Source organism: Pan paniscus, chromosome 11 (assembly GCF_029289425.2).
Source record: "Pan paniscus chromosome 11, NHGRI_mPanPan1-v2.0_pri, whole genome shotgun sequence".
NCBI lineage: Eukaryota > Metazoa > Chordata > Mammalia > Primates > Hominidae > Pan > Pan paniscus.
Window position 1 is genome coordinate 65021019 of NC_073260.2, and position 13688 is coordinate 65034706.

The window sequence follows — 13688 nt, forward strand, 5'->3', positions numbered from 1 at the left end:
CCATTCCTTTCGGGTTGATTCCATTCCATTCCATTCCATTCCATTCCATACCATTCCATTCCTTTCTTGTTGATTCCATTCCATTCCGTTTCATTCCATTCGTGTTGATTGCATTCCATTCCATTCCATTCCATTGCAGTAGGTCTGATATCGTTCCATTCCGTTCCATTCGATTCCATTCCATTCGGGTTGGTTCCATTCCATTCCTATCCATTCCATTCCATTCCATTCCATTCCATTCCGTTCGGGTTGATTCCATTCCGTTCCATTCCATTCCATTCCATTCCATTCGGATTGATTCCATTCCATTCCATTCCATTCTATTCCATTCCATTGCATTCCATTCCATTCGGGTTGATTCCATTCCATTCCATGCCATTCCATTCCATTCCGATCCATTCCATTCCATTCGGGTTGATTCCATTCCATTCCATTCCATTCTATTCCATGCCATTCCATTCCATTCCATTCGGGTTGATTCCATTCCATTCCATTCCATTCCATTCCATTCCATTCCATTCCGTTCATTTCCATTCCATTCCATTTCATTCGGGTTGATTCCATTCCATTTCATTCCATTCCTTTTCATTCCATTCCATTCCATTCTATTCCATTCCATTCCATGCCATTCGGGATGACTCCATTCCATTCCATTCCATTCCATTCCATTCCATTCCATTCCATTCGGGTTGATTCCATTCCATTCCATTCCATTCTATTCCATTCCATTCCGTTCCATTCCATTCCATTCGGGTTGATTCCATTCCGTTCCATTCCATTCCATTCCATTCGGGTTGATTCCATTCCATTTCATTCCATTACATTTCATTCCATTCCATTCCATGCCATTCGGGATGTTTCCATTCCATTCCATTCCATTCCATTCCATTCCATTCCATTCCATTCGGGTTGATTCCATTCCATTCCATTCCATTCTATTCCATGCCATTCCATTCCATTCCATTCGGGTTGATTCCATTCCATTCCATTCCATTCCATGCCATTCCATTCCATTCCATTCGGGTTGATTCCATTCCATTCCATTCCATTCCATTCCATTCCATTCCATTCCGTTCCTTTCCATTCCATTCGGGTTGATTCCATTCCGTTCCATTCCATTCCATTCCATTCCATTCGGGTTGATTCCATTCCATTTCATTCCATTAGTTTTCATTCCATTCCATTCCATTCCATTCCATGCCATTCGGGATGATTCCATTCCATTCCATTTCATTCCATTCTCCTTTACTCCATTCCATTCCATTCCATTCCATTCCATTCCATTCCATTCCATTCCATTCGGGTTGATTGCATTCCATTCCAATCCACTCCATTCCATTCCGTTTGGTTGGATTCCATTCCATTCCATCCCAATCCATTCCATTCCATTCCATTCCATTCCATTCCATTCCATTCCATTCGGGTTGATTCCATTCCATTCCATTCCATTCCATTCCCTTTCATTCCATTCCATTCGTGTTGATTGCATTCCGTTCCATTCCATTCCATTCCATTCCATTCCATTCCATTCCATTCCATTCCATTCCATTCCATTCCATTCAGGTTGATTCCATTCCATTCCATTCCATTCCATTCCATTCCATTCTGGTTGATTCCATTCCATTCCATTCCATTCCGTTCCATTCGGTTTGATTCCATTCCATTCCACTCCATTCCATTGCATTCGGGTTGATTCCATTCCATTGCATTCCATTCCATTCCATTTGGGTTGATTGCATTCCATTCCAATCCATTCCATTCCATTCCATTCCATTCCATTCCATTCCATTCCATTCCATTCCATTCCATTCCATTCCATTCTATTCGGGTTGATTCCATTGCATTCCATTCCATTCCATTCCATTCCATTGCATTCCATTCGGGTTGATTCCATTCTATTCCATTCTGTTCCAATCCATTCCTTTCCATTCCATTCGGGTTGATTCCATTCCATTCCATTCCATTCCATTCCATTCCATTCCATTCGGTTTGATTCCAATTAATTCCATTCCATCCCATTCCATTCCATTCCATTCGGGATCATTCCATTCCATTCCATTTCATTCGGGATGATTCCATTCCATTCCATTCCGTTCAATACAATTCCATTCCATTCCATTCCTTTCGGGTTGATTCCATTCCATTCCATTGCATTCCATTTCATTCCATTCCATTCCATTCCATTCCATTCTGGTTGATTCCATTCCATTCCATTCAATTCCATTCCATTCCTTTCCATTCCATTCCATTCGGTTTGATTCCCTTCCATTCCATTCCATTCCATTCCATACCATTCCATTCGGGTTGATAACATTCCATTCCATTCCATTCCATTCCATTCCATTCCATTCCATTCCATTCGGGTTGATTCCATTCCATTCAATTCCATTCCGTTTGACTCCATTCCATTCCATTTCATTCCGGTTGATTCCATTCCATTCCATTCCATTCCTTTCCATTCCATTTAGGTTGATTCCATTCCATTCCATTCCATTCCATTCCTTTCCATTCCGGTTGATTCCATTCCATTCCATTACATTGCATTCCATTCGGGTTGACTCCATCCCATTCCATTCCACTCCATTCGGGTTTATTCCATTCCATTCCATTCCATTCCACTCCATTCCATTCCATTCGCGTTGATTCCATTCCATTCCATTCCATTCTATTCCATTCGGTTTGATTCCATTCCGTTCCATTCCATTCCATTCCATTCCATTCGTGTTGAGTCCATTGCATTCCATTCCGTTCCATTCCATTCCATGCCATTCGGGATGATTCCATTCCATTCCATTCCGTTGCATTCGGGTTGATTCCTTTCCATTTCATTCCATTCCATTGCATTCCATTCCATTCCATTCGGGTTGATTCCATTCCATTCCATTCCATTGCATTCCATTCCGTTTGATTCCATTCCATTCCATTCCATTCCGTTCCATTCGGGTTGATTCCATTCCGTTCCATTCCATTCCATTCCATTCCATTCGTGTTGACTCCATTGCATTCCATTCCGTTCCATTCCATTCCATGCCATTTGGGATGATTCCATTCCATTCCATTCCTTTCCAATCCATTCGGGTTGATTCCATTCCATTTCATTCCATTCCATTGCATTCCATCCCATTCCATTCGGGTTGATTCCATTCCATTCCATTCCATTGCATTCCATTCCGTTTGATTCCATTCCATTCCATTCCATTCCAATCCATTCGGGTTGATTCCATTCCGTTCCATTCCATTCCATTCCATTCCTTTCCATTCCATTCGGATTGATTCCATTCCATTTCATTCCATTCCATTCCAATCCATTTGGGTAGATTTCATTCCATTCCATTACATTCCATGCCATTCGGGATGATTCCATTCCATTCCATTCCAATCCATTCCATTCGAGTGGATTCCATTCCATTCCATTCCATTATATTCCATTCGATTTCATTCCATTCCATTCCATTCGGGTTGATTCCATTCCATTCCATGCCATTCCATTCCATTCCGATCCATTCCATTCCATTCGGGTTGATTCCATTCCATTCCATTCCATTCTATTCCATGCCATTCCATTCCATTCCATTCGGGTTGATTCCATTCCATTCCATTCCATTCCATTCCATTCCGTTCCGTTCCTTTCCATTCCATTCCATTTCATTCGGGTTGATTCCATTCCATTTCATTCCATTCCTTTTCATTCCATTCCATTCCATTCTATTCCATTCCATTCCATGCCATTCGGGATGATTCCATTCCATTCCATTCCATTCCATTCCATTCCATTCCATTCCATTCCATTCCATTCCATTCGGGTTGATTCCATTCCATTCCATTCCATTCTATTCCATGCCATTCCATTCCATTCCATTCGGGTTGATTCCATTCCATTCCATTCCCTTCCATTCCATTCCATTCCGTTCCATTCCATTCCATTCGGGTTGATTCCATTCCATTCCATTCCATTCCATTCCATTCCATTCGGGTTGATTCCATTCCATTTCATTCCATTACATTTCATTCCATTCCATTCCATGCCATTCGGGATGATTCCATTCCATTCCATTCCATTCCATTCCATTCCATTCCATTCCATTCGGCTTGATTCCATTCCATTCCATTCCATTCCATTCCATTCCATTCCATTCCATTCCGTTCCTTTCCATTCCATTCGGGTTGATTCCATTCCGTTCCATTCCATTCCATTCCATTCCATTCGGGTTGATTCCATTCCATTCCATTCCATTCCATTCCCTTTCATTCCATTCCATTCGTGTTGATTGCATTCCGTTCCATTCCATTCCATTCCATTCCATTCCATTCCATTCAGGTTGATTCCATTCCATTCCATTCCATTCCATTCTGGTTGATTCCATTCCATTCCATTCCATTCCGTTCCATTCAGTTTGATTCCATTCCATTCCACTCCATTCCATTGCATTCGGTTTGATTCCATTCCATTCCATTCCATTCCATTCCATTTGGGTTGATTGCTTTCCATTCCAATCCATTCCATTCCATTCCATTCCACTCCATTCCATTTCATTCCATTCGGGTTGATTCCATTGCATTCCATTCCATTCCATTCCATTGCATTCCATTCGGGTTGATTCCATTCTATTCCATTCTGTTCCAATCCATTCCTTTCCATTCCATTCGGGTGGATTCCATTCCATTCCATTCCATTCCATTCGGTTTGATTCCATTTAATTCCATTCCATCCCATTCCATTCCATTCCATTCGGGATCATTCCATTCCATTCCATTTCATTCGGGATGATTCCATTCCATTCCATTCCGTTCAATTCAATTCCATTCCATTCCATTCCTTTCGGGTTGATTCCATTCCATTCCATTGCATTCCATTTCATTCCATTCCATTCCATTCCATTCCATTCTGGTTGATTCCATTCCATTCCATTCAATTCCATTCCATTCCTTTCCATTCCATTCCATTCGGTTTGATTCCCTTCCATTCCTTTCCATTCCATTCCATACCATTCCATTCGGGTTGATAACATTCCATTCCATTCCATTCCATTCCATTCCATTCCATTCCATTCCATTCGGGTTGATTCCATTCCATTCCATTCCATTCCATTCCATTCCCTTTCATTCCATTCCATTCGTGTTGATTGCATTCCGTTCCATTCCATTCCATTCCATTCCATTCCATTCCATTCCATTCCATTCCATTCCATTCCATTCGGGTTGATTCCATTCCATTCCATTCCATTCCATTCCATTCCATTCTGGTTGATTCCATTCCATTCCATTCCATTCCGTTCCATTCGGTTTTATTCCATTCCATTCCACTCCATTCCATTGCATTCGGGTTGATTCCATTCCATTGCATTCCATTCCATTCCATTTGGGTTGATTGCATTCCATTCCAATCCATTCCATTCCATTCCATTGCATTCCATTCCATTCCATTCCATTCCATTCCATTCCATTCCATTCGGGTTGATTCCATTCCATTCCATTCCATTCCATTCCATTCCATTCCATTCCATTCGGTTTGATTCCATTTAATTCCATTCCATCCCATTCCATTCCATTCCATTCGGGATCATTCCATTCCATTCCATTTCATTCGGGATGATTCCATTCCATTCCATTCCGTTCAATTCAATTCCATTCCATTCCATTCCTTTCGGGTTGATTCCATTCCATTCCATTGCATTCCATTTCATTCCATTCCATTCCATTCCATTCCATTCTGGTTGATTCCATTCCATTCCATTCAATTCCATTCCATTCCTTTGCATTCCATTCCATTCGGTTTGATTCCCTTCCATTCCTTTCCATTCCATTCCATACCATTCCATTCGGGTTGATAACATTCCATTCCATTCCATTCCATTCCATTCCATTCCATTCCATTCCATTCCATTCGGGTTGATTCCATTCCATTCCATTCCATTCCATTCCATTCCCTTTCATTCCATTCCATTCGTGTTGATTGCATTCCGTTCCATTCCATTCCATTCCATTCCATTCCATTCCATTCCGTTCCGTTCCTTTCCATTCCATTCCATTTCATTCGGGTTGATTCCATTCCATTTCATTCCATTCCTTTTCATTCCATTCCATTCCATTCTATTCCATTCCATTCCATGCCATTCGGGATGATTCCATTCCATTCCATTCCATTCCATTCCATTCCATTCCATTCCATTCGGGTTGATTCCATTCCATTCCATTCCATTCTATTCCATGCAATTCCATTCCATTCCATTCGGGTTGATTCCATTCCATTCCATTCCCTTCCATTCCATTCCATTCCGTTCCATTCCATTCCATTCGGGTTGATTCCATTCCGTTCCATTCCATTCCATTCCATTCCATTCGGGTTTATTCCATTCCATTTCATTCCATTACATTTCATTCCATTCCATTCCATGCCATTCGGGATGATTCCATTCCATTCCATTCCATTCCATTCCATTCCATTCCATTCCATTCGGGTTGATTCCATTCCATTCCATTCCATTCTATTCCATGCCATTCCATTCCATTCCATTCGGCTTGATTCCATTCCATTCCATTCCATTCCGTTCCATTCCATTCCATTCCATTCCGTTCCTTTCCATTCCATTCGGGTTGATTCCATTCCGTTCCGTTCCATTCCATTCCATTCCATTCGGGTTGATTCCATTCCATTTCATTCCATTACATTTCATTCCATTCCATTCCATTCCATTCCATGCCATTCGGGATGATTCCATTCCATTCCATTCCATTCCATTCTCCTTTACTCCATTCCATTCCATTCCATTCCATTCCATTCCATTCCATTCGGGTTGATTGCATTCCATTCCAATCCACTCCATTCCATTCCGTTTGGTTGGATTCCATTCCATTCCATCCCAATCCATTCCATTCCATTCCATTCCATTCCATTCCATTCCATTCCATTCCATTCCATTCGGGTTGATTCCATTCCATTCCATTCCATTCCATTCCCTTTCATTCCATTCCATTCGTGTTGATTGCATTCCGTTCCATTCCATTCCATTCCATTCCATTCCATTCCATTCCATTCCATTCCATTCAGGTTGATTCCATTCCATTCCATTCCATTCCATTCCATTCCATTCCATTCTGGTTGATTCCATTCCATTCCATTCCATTCCGTTCCATTCGGTTTGATTCCATTCCATTCCACTCCATTCCATTGCATTCGGGTTGATTCCATTCCATTGCATTCCATTCCATTCCATTTGGGTTGATTTCATTCCATTCCAATCCATTCCATTCCATTCCATTCCATTCCATTCCATTCCATTCCATTCGGGTTGATTCCATTGCATTCCATTCCATTCCATTCCATTGCATTCCATTCGGGTTGATTCCATTCTATTCCATTCTGTTCCAATCCATTCCTTTCCATTCCATTCGGGTTGATTCCATTCCATTCCATTCCATTCCATTCCATTCCATTCCATTCGGTTTGATTCCATTTAATTCCATTCCATCCCATTCCATTCCATTCCATTCGGGATCATTCCATTCCATTCCATTTCATTCGGGATGATTCCATTCCATTCCATTCCGTTCAATTGAATTCCATTCCATTCCATTCCTTTCGGGTTGATTCCATTCCATTCCATTGCATTCCATTTCATTCCATTCCATTCCATTCCATTCCATTCTGGTTGATTCCATTCCATTCCATTCAATTCCATTCCATTCCTTTCCATTCCATTCCATTCGGTTTGATTCCCTTCCATTCCTTTCCATTCCATTCCATACCATTCCATTCGGGTTGATAACATTCCATTCCATTCCATTCCATTCCATTCCATTCCATTCGGGTTGATTCCATTCCATTCCATTCCATTCCATTCCATTCCCTTTCATTCCATTCCATTCGTGTTGATTGCATTCCGTTCCATTCCATTCCATTCCATTCCATTCCATTCCATTCGGGTTGATTCCATTCCATTCCATTCCATTCCATTCCATTCCATTCCATTCTGGTTGATTCCATTCCATTCCATTCCATTCCGTTCCATTCGTTTTGATTCCATTCCATTCCACTCCATTCCATTGCATTCGGGTTGATTCCATTCCATTGCATTCCATTCCATTCCATTTGGGTTGATTGCATTCCATTCCAATCCATTCCATTCCATTCCATTCCATTCCATTCCATTCCATTCCATTCGGGTTGATTCCATTGCATTCCATTCCATTCCATTCCATTGCATTCCATTCGGGTTGATTCCATTCTATTCCATTCTGTTCCTATCCATTCCTTTCCATTCCATTCGGGTTGATTCCATTCCATTCCATTCCATTCCATTCCATTCCATTCCATTCGGTTTGATTCCATTTAATTCCATTCCATCCCATTCCATTCCATTCCATTCGGGATCATTCCATTCCATTCCATTTCATTCGGGATGATTCCATTCCATTCCATTCCGTTCAATTCTATTCCATTCCATTCCATTCCTTTCGGGTTGATTGCATTCCATTCCATTGCATTCCATTTCATTCCATTCCATTCCATTCCATTCCATTCTGGTTGATTCCATTCCGTTCCATTCAATTCCATTCCATTCCTTTCCATTCCATTCCATTCGGTTTGATTCCCTTCCATTCCATTCCATTCCATTCCATACCATTCCATTCAGGTTGATAACATTCTATTCCATTCCATTCCATTCCATTCCATTCCATTCCATTCGGGTTGATTCCATTCCATTCAATTCCATTCCGTTTGACTCCATTCCATTCCAATTCATTCCGGTTGATTCCATTCCATTCCATTCCATTCCTTTCCATTCCATTTAGGTTGATTCCATTCCATTCCATTCCATTCCATTCCTTTCCATTCCGGTTGATTCCATTCCATTCCATTACATTGCATTCCATTCGGGTTGACTCCATTCCTTTCCATTCCACTCCATTCGGGTTTATTCCATTCCATTCCATTCCATTCCATTCCACTCCATTCCATTCCATTCGCGTTGATTCCATTCCATTCCATTCCATTCTATTCCATTCGGGTTGATTCCATTCCGTTCCATTCCATTCCATTCCATTCCATTCGTGTTGAGTCCATTGCATTCCATTCCGTTCCATTCCATTCCATGCCATTCGGGATGATTCCATTCCATTCCATTCCGTTGCATTCGGGTTGATTCCTTTCCATTTCATTCCATTCCATTGCATTCCATTCCATTCCATTCGGGTTGATTCCATTCCATTCCATTCCATTGCATTCCATTCCGTTTGATTCCATTCCATTCCATTCCATTCCGTTCCATTCGGGTTGATTCCATTCCGTTCCATTCCATTCCATTCCATTCCATTCGTGTTGACTCCATTGCATTCCATTCCGTTCCATTCCATTCCATGCCATTTGGGATGATTCCATTCCATTCCATTCCTTTCCAATCCATTCGGGTTGATTCCATTCCATTTCATTCCATTCCATTGCATTCCATCCCATTCCATTCGGGTTGATTCCATTCCATTCCATTCCATTGCATTCCATTCCGTTTGATTCCATTCCATTCCATTCCGTTCCAATCCATTCGGGTTGATTCCATTCCGTTCCATTCCATTCCACTCCATTCCTTTCCATTCCATTCGGATTGATTCCATTCCATTTCATTCCATTCCATTCCAATCCATTCGGGTAGATTTCATTCCATTCCATTACATTCCATGCCATTCGGGATGATTCCATTCCATTCCATTCCAATCCATTCCATTCGAGTGGATTCCATTCCATTCCATAACATTATATTCCATTCGATTTCATTCCATTCCATTCCATTCGGGTTGGTTCCATTCCATTCCTTTTCATTCCATTCCATTCCATTCCATTCGTGTTGATTCCATTCCATTCCATTCCATTCCTTTACATTACATTACATTCCCATTGATTCCATTCCATTCCATTGCATTCCATTTCATTCCATTCCGGTTGATTCCATTCCATTCCATTCCATTCCATTCCATTCCATTTCATTCCATTCCATTCCATTTCTTTCCATTCCATTCCATTCCATTCCATTCCATTCCATTCCATTTCATTCCATTCCATTCCATTTCATTCCATTCCATTCCATTCCATTCCATTCCATTCTGGTTGATTCCATTCCATTCCATTGAATTCCATTCCATTCCATTCCGGTTGTTTCCATTCCATTCCATTCCATTCCATTCCAATCCATTCTGGTTGATTCCATTCCATTCCATTACATTACATTCCTTTCAATTCCATTCCATTCGGGTTGATTCTCCTCCACTCCATTTCATTCCATTCCATAGCATTCCATTCAGGTTGATAACATTCCATTCCATTCCGTACAATTCCATTCCATTTCATTCCATTCCATTCCATTCCATTCCATTCCATTCGGGTTGATTCCATTCCATTCAATGCCATTCGGTTTGACTCCAATAAATTCCATTCCATTCTGGTTGATGCCATTCCATTCCATTCCATTCCTTTCCATTCCATTTAGGCTGATTCCATTCCATTCCATTCCAATCCATTCCATTCCATTCCCTTCCATTCCATTATATTTGTGTTGACTGCATTCCATTCCAATCCATTCCATTCCATTCCATTCCATTCCGGTTGATTCCATTTCATTCCATTCCATTCCATTCCATTCCATTCGGGTTGATTAAATTGCATTCCATTCCATTCCATTCCATTCCATTCCATTCACGTTGATTCCATTCCATTTCAATCCATTCCGTTCCATTCCATTCGGGTTGATTCCATTCCATTCCATTCCATTCCATTCCATTCCATTCCATTCCATTCGGGTTGACTCTATTCCATTCAATTCCATCCCATTCCATTCCATCCCATTCCATTCCATTCCATTCGCGTGGATTCCATTCCATTTCATTCAATTCCATTACATTCGAGTTGATAGTTTCCATTCCTTTCCTTTCCATTCCATTCCATTCCATTCCATTCGTGTTGATTCTTTTCCATTCCATTCCTTTCCATTCCATTGCATTCCATTCCATTACATTCCAATCGGGTTGATACCATTCCGTTCCATTCCATTCCATTCCATTCCATTCCGGTTGATTCCATGCCATTCCATTTCATTGCATTCCATTCCATTCCATTCCATTCCATTCCATTCCATTCCATTCCATTCGGGTTGACTTCTTTGCATTCCCTTCCATCCCATTCCATTCTATTCCATTCGAGTTGATTCCATTCCATTCCATTCCTTTCCATTCCATTCGGGTTGATTCTGTTCCTTTCCATTCCATTCCATTCGAGATGATACCATTCCAATCCATTCCATTCCGTTCCATTCCATTCCTTTCGGGTTGATTCCATTCCATTCCATTCCATTCCATTCCATACCATTCCATTCCTTTCTTGTTGATTCCATTCCATTCCGTTTCATTCCATTCGTGTTGATTGCATTCCATTCCATTCCATTCCATTGCAGTCGGTCTGATATCGTTCCATTCCGTTCCATTCGATTCCATTCCATTCGGGTTGGTTCCATTCCATTCCTATCCATTCCATTCCATTCCATTCCATTCCATTCCGTTCGGGTTGATTCCATTCCGTTCCATTCCATTCCATTCCATTCCATTCCATTCCATTCCATTCCATTCCATTCGGGTTGATTCCATTCCATTTCTTTCCTTTCCATTGTATTCGGGTTGATTCTCTTCCATTCCATTCCATTCCATTCCATTCCATTCCATTCCATTCGGGTTGATTCCATTCCATTCCATTCTATTCCATTCCATTGCATTCCATTCCATTCGGGTCGATTCCATTCCATTCCATGCCATTCCATTCCATTCCGGTCCATTCCATTCCATTCGAGTTGATTCCATTCCGTTGCATTCCATTCCATTCCATTTCATTCGGGTTGATTCCATTCCATTTCATTCCATTCCATTTCATTCCATTCCATTCCATTCTATTCCATTCCATTCCATGCCATTCGGGATGATTCCGTTCCATTCCATTCCATTCCATTCCATTCCATTCCATTCGGGTTGATTCCATTCCATTCCATTCCATTCTATTCCATGCCATTCCATTCCATTCCATTCGGGTTGATTCCATTCCATTCCATTCCATTCCATTCCATTCCATTCCATTCCATTCCATTCCGTTGCATTCCATTCCATTCGGGTTGATTCCATTCCGTTCCATTCCATTCCATTCCATTCCATTCGGGTTGATTCAATTCCATTTCATTCCATTACATTTCATTCCATTCCATTCCATTCCATTCCATGCCATTCGGGATGATTCCATTCCATTCCATTCGGGTTGATTCCATTCCATTCCTTTTCATTCCATTCCATTCCATTCCATTCGTTTTGATTCCATTCCATTCCATTCCATTACATTACATTACATTCGGGTTGATTCCATTCCATTCCATTGCATTCCATTCCATTCCATTCCATTGCATTCCATTCCGTTTGATTCCATTCCATTCCATTCCATTCCAATCCATTCGGGTTGATTCCATTCCGTTCCATTCCATTCCATTCCATTCCTTTCCATTCCATTCGGATTGATTCCATTCCATTTCATTCCATTCCATTCCAATCCATTCGGGTAGATTTCATTCCATTCCATTACATTCCATGCCTTTCGGGATGATTCCATTCCATTCCATTCCAATCCATTCCATTCGAGTGGATTCCATTCCATTCCATTCCATTATATTCCATTCGATTTCATTCCATTCCATTCCATTCGGGTTGGTTCCATTCCATTCCTTTTCATTCCATTCCATTCCATTCCATTCGTGTTGATTCCATTCCATTCCATTCCATTACATTACATTACATTCCCGTTGATTCCATTCCATTCCATTGCATTCCATTTCATTCCATTCCGGTTGATTCCATTCCATTCCATTCCATTGCATTCCATTCCATTCCATTCGGGTTGATTCCATTCCATTCCATTCCATTCCATTCCATTCCATTCTGGTTGATTCCATTCCATTCCATTCCATTCCGTTCCATTCGGTTTGATTCCATTCCATTCCACTCCATTCCATTGCATTCGGGTTGATTCCATTCCATTGCATTCCATTCCATTCCATTTGCGTTGAGTGCATTCCATTCCAATCCATTCCATTCCATTCCATTCCATTCCATTCGGGTTGACTCCATTCCATTCAATTCCATGCCATTCCATTCCATTCCATTCCATTCCATTCCATTCCATTCCATTGCATTCCATTCGGGTTGATTCCATTCCATTCCATTCCATTCCATTCCATTCCATTCCATTCCATTCCACTCGGGTTGATTCCATTCCATTCCATTCCATTCGATTCCATGCCATTCCATTCCATTCCATTCGGGTTGATTGCATTCCATTCCATTCCATTCCATTCCATTCCATTCCATTCCGTTCCATTCCATTCCATTCGGGTTGATTCCATTCCGTTCCATTCCATTCCATTCCATTCCATTCGGGTTGATTCCATTCCATTTCATTCCATTACATTTCATATCATTCCATTCCATTCCATTCCATGCCATTCGGGATGATTCCATTCCATTCCATTCCATTCCATTCACCTTTACTCCATTCCATTCCATTCCATTCCATTCCATTCCATTCGGGTTGATTGCATTCCATTCCAATCCACTCCATTCCATTCCATTTGGTTTGATTCCATTCCATTCCATCCCAATCCATTCCATTCCAT